We start from the raw sequence: 9403 nt of genomic DNA on the forward strand, positions 1-9403 counted from the left end.
GCGGCCTCTGCAATGGACTAGTCCACTCAGACAGCAAGGACTAGTCACTCAGACAGGCAATGACTAGTCCACTCAGACAGGCGTGAATCAGACAGGTGTCTTGTGTGCCTTATATTATTTTATTTATATATATATGCCACTGCTCGACTAAAAACATATTGGTCGACCAACAGCCTATCGACCATCAACTAAATTGTGGTCAGCCTTAAAAAAAAGCCTAGCTATTATATTATGAGTCATATAATCCTCCATTCACTATCACAGGGTTAGTAACTACACAGACTATTTCATAGAACTTTAAAACACTGGCAGTTTGTCTACTTCACTTCTTTAGTCTCTCTCTGATCACTCCAGATAGCCCAGTTGTTCAGGGATGTGTGTTGTCAGAATTACAGAATTAAACCTCACAACACGCTACAAGCTTGGCACACCTGTATTTGGGGAGTTTCTCCCATTCTTCTCTGCAGATCCTCTCAAGCTCTGTCAGGTTGGATGGTGAGCATCACCGCACAGCCATTTTCAGGTCTCTCCAGGGATGTTCGATCTGGTTCAAGTCCAGGCTCTGGCTGGGCCACTCAAGGACATTCAGAGACTTGTCCCAAAGCCACTCCTGCATCGTCTTGGCTGTGCGCTTAAGGTCGTTGTCCTGTTGGAAGGTGAACTTTCACCCCTGTCTGAGGTCCTTAAAAGGTTTAGGAAGAGCCAGCTCTAGGAAGAGTCAATCCTGTCTCAGAGCTCTACGGACAATTCCTTCGACCTCATGGCTTGATTTTTGCTCTGACATGCACTGTCAAATATGGGACATTATATAGACAGGTGTGTGCCTTTCCAAATCATGTCCAATCAATTGAATTTACCACAGGTTGACAACAATCAAGTTGTAGAAACATCTCAAGGATGATCAATGGAAACAGGATGCACCTGAGCTACATTGAGTCTCACAGCAAATAGAGTACAATGCTTTTTATTATTTTACAAATTTTCCAAAAATTCAAAAAAACTGTTTTCGCTTTGTCATTATGGGGTACTGTGTGTAGATTGACGAGGAACATTTTGAATAAGGCTAACGTAACAAAATGTGGAAAAGGGGAAGGGGTCTGAATTGTTCCCGAATGCACTGTAAGGAATTGGCAACTCGTTCTCATTCTGAGAAACAAGGTAGGCCCCTTGATTTCAACATCTGAGCAAAGCGGACAGGCTAACAAGCTTTTCAAACAGTTGGAGACAGAATGGTGTGTTCATAACAATTCAACTGTACTACCTTGTTAGCAAATAGATCCAAGTTGGCTAAACTTGAAATATAAAGATTAGCTGGCTAGTCACTAGCACGTGGGCTTGAGAGAGTGTTGATGAGACCCGTGTTAATTTTCTACAGCCTAATACCTGCCTTTCTTAAAATCAATACACAGAAGTATATATTTTAAACCTGCATATTTAGCTAAAAGAAATCCAGGTTAACAGACTTGAAAACCAGATCAGTGATGGCAAAAACAACAAAAAAGCATGTTAAACTATTTTGATAAAATACAATTATTAGTGGTTCTTATGGTTGTGGAAGGCTTATATTTAGCCTCGGTTTAACTTCACAAGCCCTGAATTCATTAGACTATTGACTGTTTGAAAGGCAGTGTATTTGACCTTTAATTGTACAACGCTTATTTAGAGAAAAACTAAATGTAGATATCGTGAATCACCCATAAGTTCGAAAATATTGTATTTACTTCGCCACCATAGCCTTTTTTTGCCTTCACCTCCCTTATCTCACCTCACTGCTCACATTGTATAATAGACTTATTTTTCTCTACTTATTTGACTGTATGTTTGTTTTACTCCATGTGTAACTCTTGTGCTGTTGTATGCGCAAACTGCTTTGCTTATCTTGGCCAGGTCGCAATTGTAAATGAGAACTTTTCTCAACTTGCCTACCTGGTTAAATAAAGGTGAAATAAATAAATAAAACTCAAGATACAGCTATATGATTTTAGTCCATATCGCCCAAACCTAAGAGTACATATAGAAATAGAGTAACATAGAGTACGTTATTCTGTACTGTTGTACTCTACTGTACTAAACTGTTCTTTCAGGTACTCTGCTGTATGCTTTGCAATCTTGTGAAATATTAGCTATGTTTCCAACAAGTTATCCAGTGATTTTTTGTTGACATTAGAAAAAGTTGAATAGAAAATAGATCAGACAATTGCCCACTAGGTTGTTTCCATTTAACATACATTGTGCTGATAAAACAACTGGACATAATGAAGCACCTCGTACTGTCAAAGATCCCACAATCATTATTATTTATATCATTTATATATATATTTTAACAAATGCAACATTTTTGGGAGCTTTTGAACATTTCTCCTGCCGTCTCTATACACGTCGAAGAATTTAGCCACATTGCTTTTGTCGATGCACCTGAGTCAATGGAAACCTGCCTAATGATGCTGAGTGATTGGTCAGATTTGTCCGGTCTAATGTTTGGCCAAGTCAAAAAGGAAGAAGACATCCAAAAGACGTGGGTCCGTCTGCTTACTGGGTGTATCCTAGTATCGGCCTGCAATGGAATGTTATGAATTCATCCATGTGTAGGCCTATAACTTTATGTTATGAATGTCCATCAGTGGTAGCCTATAACTTTATGTTATGAATCCATCCATGTGGTAGCCATAACTTATGTTATGAATGTCCATCCATGTGTAGCCTATAACTTTATTTATGAATGTCCATCCATGTGGTACCTATAACTTATGTTATGAATGTCCATCCATGTGGTAGGCCTAGTTTGTAAAACAGCAGTTGCATGGCTTATTGCCTGTTCCTGTGATTAATATTTTGCTATTTAAGCCTGAATAGCCATCAGCTACAACTTTATCAGGAGTTATCCGAGCCTATTTGCAATGAGAATCAATTTACACAGCGGGAAATGCAAGTAATATTATTTTTGCTTGATCATCTCGTCAAAAATGTACAGAGAAATTGAAACGACTGATTATCATGACAATTAGCTGACAGGGTTAACTCCCGACAACAGTGGTTTCAGAGTCCTGCATAGAGCTGAGATGCTAATATTTGTGTAAACTCTACATAGTTGTGTTCTGTGGGTGTCACTGATAGGCTGAACAATCCATAGGTAAGAATGTAAGACAATATGAATGTCAACACAAACAAAAGCCCCTCCATACTCAACTGGCGGACTGTAACTGAACGGGGTCAATACGGACCCCGTCCCAAAATATACATAATAATACTTTTTGGCTGGGCTTCGACCCCTGGTATCATATAAACACACATAATACATGGAAATGTGTAGAATGTAGAAATTGCTTTAAAAAAGAAAAAATCTGCCCATCAATGTGTAGATTGGGATATTACATTAAAACTGCTAAATGTTCTCTCGCCCAACAAGACGGTTGTGAACAGTTTGAACATTGCAAGTTAGGGGTTTGTTACACCAACAATGACAATATCCATCTGACCTTTGCCACCTAGGAAATGTGTGTGACCCGACCTTCTCAAATAGTACTGAGTACCCCTGTAATAGACTGACTGGGAAGGTGATTTTTCAGTCAAAGTCCTGCAATAAAAGCTAAGAAGCTATAATGTGTTTTAACTCTTGTAATTGTATTCTTGGTGTCACCCCGTTTCATGCGTAAACAATCCAACCCGTTTCATAAGTTCATAGGAAAATGCCCTCAATGCAATTATGCGGTCTAATACATCCACAGTGGGATTTCAACCGTTTTGTTGTTTATTTTCAAATTAATTAATTATTGTAATTAATTTTAAATGAAGTAATATTCCAACCATGTTTAGCGTTTCTAGTCCAAATATGACACCATTCCATTAATTTGAATCAGTTTGCATCATTTTCAATGAGAGCGAACCGCAAATTCCACTATTGTGGCTAGCTTCACATACCCAGGGACAAGGGGTGCGTCCAGCAGGAGGACGGAGACGTTGGCCACGATCAGATATAAATGTATTATGTATAACAAACATGCCTCTGATTCTAAGGAATCATGTCAGTTCTATTCATGGGATTTCTATCTGCAACTTTCCAAAACGTTTTTGTTCTGAACATCCCCAGGCGAAATCCACGGAGTTATATACGAACATGGAAAGCCTCACAAATGAAAACGTGTGGTGGACACCGCGCCGTGTGCTTGTAAAATATTTGTCATCATGTTCTTCACTCACTCTGCTTGACAGAAAAACAAGACAAAACCTTTCCCAAACGTGATCATACCTTGACGGGTGTGTTATCTAACATGTTATGACGTTCTTTCGATAATAGACAGTTTAAACGTGCTATTACATACCTGTAGTAATAAAGCGAAACGGACAACACTTTTCTGGCGTTTTCTTTATTCCGAAGAATGGTGGCGCCTACCGGAACTTCCTGTTCACCACTACCGTAGTGCCACAGCGACATGTATAGGACTGATGGACTAACTACTGCTGAACCATGTAGAATATAAAAGTGAGATTGATTAGCTAGACAAATAAACTTTGGTTCAAGAAAACTGAAGCAGTGTCTGTTTTAGTGTCTAAAGTGTTCAACCCATTACATATGTATTGTAGATGATCTCTGTGGAAGGCCAAGAAGATCACCAAGAACCTCAGCCACCAGAGACACGGCCTGTTCACCCTGCTACCATCAGGCGGAGACAGTACAGGTGCATCAAAGCTGGGACAGAGAGAATGAAACTGCTTCTATCTCCAGGCCATAAGACTGTTAAACAGTCTTCACTGATTTGATTTCAAGAATATTGGTGAATAGCAAATTGGCTTGTCCCAGTGTGTACTGGTGTCGTGACATGCTCATTTCAATTTCCTGTCCTCCTTAGCTTCAGAAAAAATCTAAATATGTCACTTGAAACATTGTTTTTTGTAATTCATTATACAAAAGAGAAGAGTTTGTCAGGCATAAATTCATATACAAACTTTATTTTTCATTGGCAGATCAATTTAGTTAGCTTGAATGTGGTTTTCCCAAACACATTTATTATCAATGACTAACATAACAAATCTAGTTTTGAAAAGACAATTTAATAAATACACGAAGTCGTTTCATAGCCTGTTTATCATTAAAGAAATAGTCATTTAGTATTAAAAAATGATCCCAAACTAGTGGTTAAAACTGATCACACCATCTCTATCTGATACATGTTGTGTCTACTAGCTCATTCCCACAGAACACTGCAGAGGGAAGCAGCACCAAAGCACCACCACACCATCACACCTCTAACTCCATGCTTTACGGTGGGAACTACACATGCGGAGATCATCTGTTCACCCACACCGTGTATCACAAAGACACAGCGGTTGGAACCAAAAACTCAAATTTGGACTCCAGACCAAAGGACAAATTTCCACCGGTCTAATGAACATTGGTCATGTTTCTTGACCCAAGCAAGTTTCTTCTTCTTACTGGTGTCCTTTGGTAGTGGTTTCTTTGCAGCAATTTGACCATGAAGGCCTGATTCACACAGTCTCCTCTGAACAGTTGATGTTGAGATGTGTCTGTTACTTGAACTCTGTGAAGCATTTATTTGGGCTGTAATTTCTGAGGCTGATAACTCTAATGAACTTATCCTCTGCAGCAGAGGTAACTCTGGGTCTTCCTTTCCTGTGGTGGTCTCATGAGAGCCAGTTTCATCATAGCGCTTGATGGTTTCTGCGACTGCACTTGAAGAAACTTTCAAAGTTCTTGACATTTTCAGTATTGACTGACCTTCATGTCTTAAGGTAATGATGGACTGTAATTTCTCTTTGCTTATTTGAGCTGTTCTTGCCATAATATGGACTTGGTCTTTTACCAAATAGGGCTATCTTCTGTATAGGTATATTGATTGAGGGATCAATTCTTGTCACAACACAATGATTTGGCTCAAACGCATTAAGAAGGAAAGAAATTCCACAAATTAACTTTTAAGAAGGCTCACCTGTTAATTGAAATGCATTCCAGGTGACTACCTCATGAAGCTGGTTGAGCGAATGCCAAGAGTGTGCAAAGCTGTCATCAGGCAAAGGGGGCTATTTGAAGAATTCAAATATAAAATATATTTTGATTTGTTTAACATTTTTTTGGTTACTACATGATTCTATATGTGTTATTTCATTGTTTTGATATATTCACTATTATTCTACAATGTAGAAAATAGTAAAAAATAAAGAAAAACCCTTGAATGAGTAAGTGTTATAAACGTTTGACCAGTAGTGTGTATATATATTTTTTAAATTTTGTTTGCAAACTGATATGTGACACGTATTAATGACAAAATAACATTTTATTTTTAGCTAAACAGGTGGGGCTCAAATCAGGCTCTGTTCCACCTGCCCTGAATGACGCGTCGCCACTGCCTAAATCTATTGTCACGCACTTTCAACCACATAAAAGCTCAACAAAGTTCTAATGGGAAAACAATGTTAGATATTTAGTTTATTTATCCAACAACAATGTGTTATCACTGTGCTTCAGTTGAGTTTGCATTAACAGTACATGGTGCAAGTGGTAAACGCTGTTCAATAAGGTTCTGACAGATTATTACAACAATTATGAAGATCTCACAGACCTGAAACCTGCTGTCCTGAACATGCACACTTTCTCTGACTACATAAGAACATTATAGTTACAGCAACCCCAAAAATGTCCATGGATGTTTTATTTGTTTAAAGGTTGAATAAATACTATTACATTAGTTTGTAAGATAATCAAAAATGTCAAAAGTGAAGGTTAGTATGTGTTATTTCATAGTTTTGATGTCTTCACTATTATCTACAATGTAAAAAAATAGTAACAAATAAGAATATTTGAGTTAATAAAGCCGCATACAAACATGGTCTCTTTTTGCTTTTCTTGAGTAAGGCAGCTCCAAAATGCAGGTCTTTCAGCCTAGCTCAGTGCTTTCTTTGAAGTGGGGCAGCCAGCGAAAAATACAGAGTGTAGGGGTTGGTAATGTTCTCTAGTTGCGCCGTGATTGGCTCAATGTTCTGTCACTCATGGGGACACAACGTCAACACAAAATCTACAGGTAGAGCTCGAAATTCTAGGCCCTTGGGTGCTGCCATAGACTCACATTAGAAACGCACCAGAGAAAGCTCAAGGTCAGATAAAATGACGTCAAATCACGTGCGCTGCCCTATGGGACCCCTGATCACGGCCGGTTGTGACCCAGCCCAGGATCGAACCAGAATCTGTAGAGAAAGAAATTATAGATAAAACGTATCGGTGCTCATTGGCCATAAACATTACACAACAAGTTGAAATTGCAAATTCAACGAGTGCCAAGGCGCCACTGCAGCCCCGGGTTCGATCCAGGCTCTATCACATGACCCATGAGGCGGCGCACAATTGGTCCAGCATCGTCCAGGTTAGGGGAGGGTTTGGCCGGCCGGGATGTCTTTTTCTCAGGTGCTCTAGCAACTCCTTTTGGCGGGCCGGGCAACTGCAAGCTGGACTGTGGTCGTCAGTTCGACAGTGTTTCCTTCGACACGTTGGTGCGGCTTGGCTCTTGAGTTAAGCAGTGTGGTTTGGCTCTCGACCTTCGCCAAGTCCATAGGGGAGTTGCAGCAATGAGAAAAAATTGTAACTACCAATTGGATATCACAAAAAAAGGAGGTAACACCAGGGCCAGAAAAGTTATGAATACATTGGCCATCATGTCAATCCAGCATGACTTCTGTTTGCGTTCAAAACAACTGGAAAGTTCAGAACTGGGAAATCTCAGACTTCAAGTGAGTTCAAGACAACTGGGAACTCGGACAAAACAATCAGACTTGTGAAAATACATAAAAAAATATTTTGAACGGTCAACCAACTAGAATTCCAAAGTTGGGAACTCAGCCTCTTTAAGAGCCCACAAAAGGATCGCCGCGCCACCTTCTGTTCAAGTGAGCACGGCACAACAAGTAAGTCCAAAAATGCTGCTGCTGCATAAATCAACTTGTAATAGAGTAACATTCATACTGTCCAGATCTAATATGAGAACTGAAATACAACCATAAGAACCATTCATACTGTCAGAATTAATATGAAGAACTGAATACAACCATAAGAACCATTCATACTGTCAGAATCTAATACTGAAGAACTGAATACAACCATAAGAACGCATTCATACTGAAGATCTAATATGAAGAACTGAATACCAACCATAAGAACCATTCATACTGTCAGATCTAATATGAAGAACTAACTATAAAAGAAAATGAGTTTGACCAGTACAATTCATGTAATTATTATTTATTTTTATAAATCGCAGATCAGTTAAGTTTGCTTCAATGCAGTTATCTAACATATTCATATCAATGACAAAAAATAACTAATCTAGTTTTAAAATGCAACTGAATAAACAAATGTAGTTGTTTCATAACCTGTATATAATTAACCAAATAGTTGTTTAATAAGTCAAATATTTCCCCCAACGAAATGGTGAAAACTGATCATCACATCTCTATCTGATACATGTTTGTCTACTAACTCATTCCCACAGAAATGATCATCACACATCTCTACGATACATGTTGTCTACTAACTCATTCCCACAGAAAACTGCAGAGGAAGCAGTACCACCACCAGTCAACCAGCCTCATAGAGGTTATTCATCCTAAGGGCAAATCCAAGGTAATCTCAATATTTTACAGTAGAAACTAACAAAACACACCAAAACTGACAAATGCCACTGACAGTAAAGTAAAGAAAGGCTAAAATTCTATAACCGCCCTTTCCTCTGTACAGTTCTCACAGTGAGAAACAATAGGATTACAACAGAGTGTGGCTAAGATTCTTTGAGAATTAAGTGATGTAATACTTTAATTTTAGCTGGTCTGAGAGAACTGATGAGGCTTCTCTCCTTTATGTATACGTTGTGTGTTGTTAAGGTATACAATCGGGAGAAACTCTTCCCACAGTCAGAGCAGTAGTAAGGCTTTCTCTCCTGTGTGTGCTCTTTTATGAACTTTTACATCAGTTGATGTTGTGAAGCACTCTCCACAGTCAGAGCAGGAGTAAGGCTTTTCTCCTTTATGTATAAGTTGGTGTGTTTTTAAATTACCCAGTTGGGAGAAACTCTTCCACACTCAGAAGCACAATAAGGCTTCTCTCCTGTATGTATTCGCTGGTGGCATTTTAAATATATCCAATCGGATGAAACTCTTCCCACAGTCAGGCAGGAGTAAGGCTTCTCGCCTGTATGTATTCGCTGGTGACATTTTAGTGGTTCTGTTGAGAGAAACTCTTCCCACAGTCAGAGCAGCAGTAAGGCTTCTCTCCAGTATGGTATGTTGGTGTTTTTGTAAATGGATCTGTTGAGAGACCTCTTCCCACAGTCAGAGCAGGAGTACAGGCTTCTCTCCAGTGTGCACTCTCTGATGAATTGTCAGAGTTCCTGATGTTGTGAAG

The sequence above is a fragment of the Salvelinus sp. IW2-2015 genome, unplaced genomic scaffold, assembly GCF_002910315.2.
Source record: "Salvelinus sp. IW2-2015 unplaced genomic scaffold, ASM291031v2 Un_scaffold4311, whole genome shotgun sequence".
In the NCBI taxonomy this organism is placed as follows: domain Eukaryota; kingdom Metazoa; phylum Chordata; class Actinopteri; order Salmoniformes; family Salmonidae; genus Salvelinus; species Salvelinus sp. IW2-2015.